Below are 6,392 nucleotides of genomic sequence, written 5' to 3' on the forward strand. Positions count from 1 at the left end.
TCAAATAGCATATGCACAGGGTAGCTAGCATGATTGCTCATGTAAAACAAAAGATAGGAATGTACTAGCTAGTCCTAATACTACTCCGAAAATTTTTAAAAAATTATGTTTCCGTAAAACAATTCTCTCACAAGTGTGTGTATATATATATATATATACTTGTGAGAGAAAAGCAAAAACTAGTGTATAAATATGAACATATAATTAATCTAACCTTACGCTCATGAACAACCTTGGCGGCCTTGTCCATTTCTTCCTCAAGGAGCGTGAGATCTTCCATGCCCAGCTCATGACAATCTCCCATTCTCTGCCTAAGCCATGAACAAACACCAGCAGTAAACAAATTAAATAAAACATGTGATATATATATATATATATATCAAGAAAAAAACATTATCAAAGAGATCGATTGATATGGGGCAGCGATTTCAATTAATGAGGGAAAGAGGAGGTGCATTTGCATTGCCGCAAATGGGAGGCCTCTTTGCCCAATTAGCGAAAGCTATTGCACGCTTTGTCATAAATGTCTTGTGCTCTTTCAAGTTTGATCGTCAACACCAGCTCCCATGTGCACTGTGGGGACCCTTACTTTCCGTCCTACTGCATCACGAAAATGTAAACCATTCTGTAATCGAGCCGTGGTGGCGCCATTGTGTTTTCCGCTGCTATGCATTTTCTGTAAATTAGTTAACAACGAAATTCTCAGATTAAGACCGAATTTGAAGAGTGAAAAATAGGGTTATGAAGAGAATGTTGAAAGTAGAAATAGCTTGGTCGAAGGCATTAATGAGAGATGAATCGTCCCATAGATCTCCTTCCTTCTCATGCTCGCTCCTTCTTCAACTTTAAACCTAAACCCCTCATAAGTTTTCTTATTGTGATGTTGATGAGTGATGTTAATGATTTTCTTATTGTGTTCCTTGTTAATGATCTTCTTCAACTCTCATAAGTTTTATTCCTTTGTTACACAATTCTAAATATCACCCTCGTTCTAAAGAATAACAACCAATACTCATTTGGCATTTTCATATATCTCAATCTCATAAAATAGATTAATGATCCAAATGATACCTTGTTCACCCACACACTTCCAAACTTCTATAGAAACACCATCAAGACCAATAACTTTACCATTACCCATCCTCTTAAGAGCTTCTTTAACCTCTTAACCTGAATGCTATTGTAAGACTTTGTTCATCCTCTTGGAATTATAGTCCTTCCATGTTACAAGTCAATCGTTGTCCTTAATTGAAAAACTAATAAAAACAATTCTCTTCTTTGATATCCTAATTTATAACCAAAACTTTCTCTTCTTCATCCTTAATACATCTTACTTTATACAAGTATTTGGGGTGTGCCTCCCTCATGGCTTTCTTTGTTCCCTTTCTCCATTTTTGGCTACCTTGTATATCATATGGTTTCTATTCTTGTCCTAAGATCGGAAAACTCTTTAAAAGGGTTGCATCTTGCCTCACTCATAGCTTTCATTGTCTCATTTCTAGCATTCTGATATAGTGCCCAAATTCTTAGCATTATTGCATTCATATAAGGTCTTAAATAAGGAAACAAAACCACCATAAGAATCACTGTAAAAGTAGTTAAAAATTAGAGATAAAAAAGGAACCCCACTATAAAGTCAAGAAAATGCACAAATTCAAAAGCATCAAAATCCATAATTGAAATTGCATAAAGGCAAATAGATCATTTCTATTCCAAATTCCAAATCTAATATGATCTAGAAAGAACTACAAGTAAGCACCAATTCATGGATTTAAGTCACGAATTAACCATTCCACAACAGGATCAAACACATTAACTCTAAATGGTCCTTTTATGCTGGATTTGTATTCTAGTTCTCCATGTAATCCATAAAAAATTTGGAATTCTTATTACCTGTACCTCGGATGAAGATAAAGATGGATCCAAGTTTTGAAGTAGCACAAGCCTTCCTTGCTCATAAGCAGTTTTCATTTTTTCTTCCCAAGGTTGAAAATGATATCAAATCATCCCTAACGTGTCAAAGCTTTCACTTTATATCGGTCAAATTAACTGCGAGGCTAAGTAAGTAAGTGACTAACGTACCGTGGAGAAAGCCCTGATCTTCACGAAGTGCCACTCCTTGATTCAAATTAACTGTGAGCCGGGAAGAGTCGTCCACATCGTCGGGTTGAATGGAAGAACAACGAAGTGGGGCTATGTGGTTTCAAATGTTCACCAATTATGACGAAAAGGGGCTAGGGTTCGAAGAGGGGGTACGAGGTTTCAAATGACTAAGTCTTCAATCAATTACCACGAACAGTTGCTAGGGTTCAAATTGTAACGATGAGGGGCTTCAATGCAAGGTGGGAGCTGAGGTTCTGCTATTCGCACATGCTTGTTTTTTTCCCCAATTACGATGGTCTTTAACTTAAACCCGTTGTAAACTTTATTGCATATAACATTCTAAGGCGGTTTTTAATAACCATCTTAGAATGATAGTTGTAAAATGCAATTTTTTTACAATAATTACAAAAATGCCACCACACCACCTTTTAAATTGGGTCTATAATAACCATTGTAGATCACGCATAGTAAAAAGTGTTTTTTTTAGTAGTGAACTGACCTAACATGTCTTTATTCTCTATTTATAGCTAGGATACTCACAACCTATTATTTACTCTATTTATTTATTTTTATTATTTTATAAAAGGAACTCTATTTTATTTCCTATCAAATGAATAAATCAAATATCTTTTTTTTTTCTTCCTTCAAACCATTATTTTAATACAATTATTTCTCCTTATTTATTTAATTATAAAAACCTCATCATTTTCTAAAACTAATTTTTAACTAAAAAAAACTTTTTAATTTATTTACGAAAAATAGGATGTTACACCTACAAAACCTTCTTAGAATATAAGGTGGTGGCAATTTTGTAAATATAAGGTTTTCAACGAAGATGGTTTTACAAATACCGTCTTAGAATGGTAGCTTTCTAAGACGGTGGCAAAAACCATCTTAAAATGATATTTGTCTAAGACAATTTCACAAAAACCATCGTGATTGGATGAGATACTTTTAACTGATTCATCCATAAACCTAGCTAGACCCTGACTACTTTCGTAAGAATATCCAAAGGTGACCTTTGGAGTTTAGGTCACATAGGTTGTGGAAGCTTTGGGACTTAACCTAATGCATTATCAGTGTTAGGGATTTGTTGGGCTCCATCATGAGGGTAGCACCAGCGTGGGCTTGCCAACCTCTAACGCAAGAAGCCACAGCATTCTCCCCATTTGCTCGCGCTCTCACTCGTATTACATCTCTCTCTTCTATGCCAACACAGCGTCACTCTTCAAACCCTACCCCAACCCTCTTCTCCGCTATGAAACTTGACTATGCAAGACCTCCTCTCTCAATCATAATTTGCTTTTATTTCACCTTTGAACTAACTAATATACTTCTTGTTCAAGGGAGTTGTCCAAGAAGATTTATCCGACGAGGATTTCGACATGAGACCTCTTATCCTATCCCTAATGTGTTTTCCAATTCAACATTTTTAACTAGTGAAATTAATTCTTGTTTTAGGAAGTTGTCCAAGCATATTTTTCATTTTTCAATCCCAAGCCTAATGATTTTCCCGGAGCTAAGACCTTGCTGCAAACATTCCTTGACGGCCAGGAACGGGATTTAACTGCCTTTGTAGACTTGATTTTAGCACAAACCACTGTAGCCTTTATTGTTAAGATTGAGGATGATGACGATGAAGGACTCTTCGCTCTTGTTACTGCTCTTAATTTATATAGATACAAGGTAACTCACTCATGTTCTCTTACGTATGTATCAACTTTGCTTATGAACTTATTTTTCAATTATTTTGTAAATACTTTTGTTGCCTAGGAGCATAAATATATTGCGATAGTTAAGGATTTTCTCTTCCATAAAGCATAGCGCCAAGAGAAGGGTGTTGATGACTAGTTGAGATTGTTGTTGGGGGAGCAAGTGTGTGATGTAGATCTCCTGGTATCGCAGCACATGGTGAACCTTCCTCCCTAGTTTTTGTCACCTCTTTATGATGCCCTTTTGATGAAGTGTCATGGGACACGAAATATGAGGTTAGATGTTACTACATGTTTCTGTTTGACTGTTAGGGAGGGTTTTGTCTATTAAGAACTTAAATTGTTGTGTTGCATTTAACTGGCGATGGAAGAGCTCCAAAATTCCTTCAAGTTTAAGCATTATATAATACTTACCAAAATTTACATGGTATGTATGCTTTGTAATGTGTCCCTTCTATTTTTATATTTCTAACTTATGTGTTTATGCTCCACTGTCATTGTATCTTGACATTTTACTTTTTTTGGGGTGTTATAATATAGCTCAAGAATGTAGAACAGAAAAGAAAATGGAGCATTGATAGTGATGAAGCAATAATATATATAAAGATTGAGGATAAAATTTTCACAAGGCATTGATATTTCCTGGCATCATTTTGAATTATTTTGTTATGATTACTGATTATTTTCCAAAATAATTTCCAGTTAACATAATTTGTCCCTCTGTTTTCTATAGCAAAGTCAGCAGCTTGCACCTTATGAGGCAAGTTTTATGTTTCTTCAATCTCAATTACCATTTTTGTCATGTTCTTATTAACTTGCTGAAATTTTTTGTCAATTTCTGAATGTAATTTAGAATACATAGTGATACCACTGAAAGAAATATACATGTTGTCTACAACTTAGAATCATGGCTATGTGGTCTTTTTGTGTGGTTGTGATGTTTACTACTTTGTTTATTAATAGTATTAGTATTTATTCTAGTCTTGTAATTCTAGTGAAGAAAGAAGACTCCATATGAAAAATGTGTATTGATTATTGTGCCCTTAATTGGGTGAAGGAGAAACTGAATTTGGGGATTATATGGCACAATGCTAGTGTTTATTCTAGTCTTGTAATTCTAGTGAAGAAAGAGGGCTCCATATGGAAAATGTGTATTAATTATTGTACGCTTAATTGGGTAACTATCAAGTTTCCAATTCATGTGGTTGATGAATTGCTTGATGAGTTTCACAGGACTTGTTTCTTTTCAATGTGTGATTTCATGAGTTGCTCGTGAATTTATCTTGATATGAACAGAATTGTCAAATATAGTGAACACAAAACCTGTAAAGAAGCTCCATCAAGTTCAATATTCTAGTAGTTTCTATCACTGATAGTGGGCAACCTTGTTTATTTGGGCCACCTAGCTAGGCACACTATTCTTTTTAATTTCTTTACTTCTCAGAAGCATTCCTTATCCTCCGTTAGATGTACTTTCGCTTCTATATTCCTTTCTATTCATTCTTCTTTTATGACAAAAAAGTAAAGTGCAATTGAATACAAATGATGGACACAATGGGTTAGCAAATAGTTTTCCCCATCCATCTTTTTGGCGACGAAATCAAGTTTTTTAATTCCTTGTGTCGTGGGTAGCAACAAATAGTTTTCTTTTCTTTTTTATTTGGGGGGGGGGGTCTTTTGTTAGAGATTGACACATCGGATATCTCGTTATATCTGAAGTTTGTTTCATGTGCTTTTCTTTGGTTGTTTTGAGGATCTTAGACAAGCTTTGATGTTAAGGGAAATAGTAGTGTTATTAGTTACCATCTAAATTGTAGTGCCTTTGTTTAATAGTCAACAAAGCAATTATATCACATAGAATTTTATTTCAATACCAGTGGAAATGATTGATTGGCTCATTTCTCTCCACTGCCATATAATAACACATGATTTAAACTTTAATTTGCTTCTAGTTTAAACGAATAAGGCTCTTCATTACATTTAAACAATTGTTTTTAATTCATTTTTAAGTTGTAATGTAATAATTCTGAATTTTCTTTCCATTAGAGTTTCTTGCTAAAATGATATTGTAGAAGTGGATAAGAGTCTCTTTATCAAGGATTCTAAACAATCTATTCTTGTTTCTGTTTTTATAGTTGAGGAATTACAGACCAACGAGATTGATCATAGTTGTTGAAGCAGACAAAATTCCAACATTTCATCAAGAATTAGCTTCTCTAATAAATGAAACCTGAAGGCTCCAGGATAATTTATTATTTATCATGTGATATTGTTATGAACTTGAATAGAAGCATAAATGCAGAATGCAGAAGCAGAGAGAAGAAGGTAGAAAAGCTTAAGACTTAGAGAGAAAACTTTTATTATATTCTTATTTCCCTTTTGTCAATACACTGCATACATATAGTTATATGCGCTCACTACATGACAAAAGCCACTAACAAAATCCTCTACACATGCATAGGGAGTACTAACAAAATTATCCTAATGCACTATTGCTCATAACATAATTAAGCACTACTACTACTAACATAATAGAGCACTACCAAATAATCGAAATTGTGCCAAAATCCCTTAAAT

The 6,392-nt window shown here is 34.3% G+C and overlaps 1 pseudogene; it reads left to right on the forward strand.

Moving 5' to 3' along the window:
- The first annotated feature begins 471 nt into the window (after positions 1-471).
- On the forward strand, positions 472-6,049 carry LOC100781881 (protein BCCIP homolog; annotated as a pseudogene).
- Positions 6,050-6,392: the final 343 nt, after the last annotated feature.

The sequence above is a fragment of the Glycine max genome, chromosome 11 (assembly GCF_000004515.6).
Source record: "Glycine max cultivar Williams 82 chromosome 11, Glycine_max_v4.0, whole genome shotgun sequence".
Classification (NCBI taxonomy): Eukaryota; Viridiplantae; Streptophyta; class Magnoliopsida; order Fabales; family Fabaceae; genus Glycine; species Glycine max.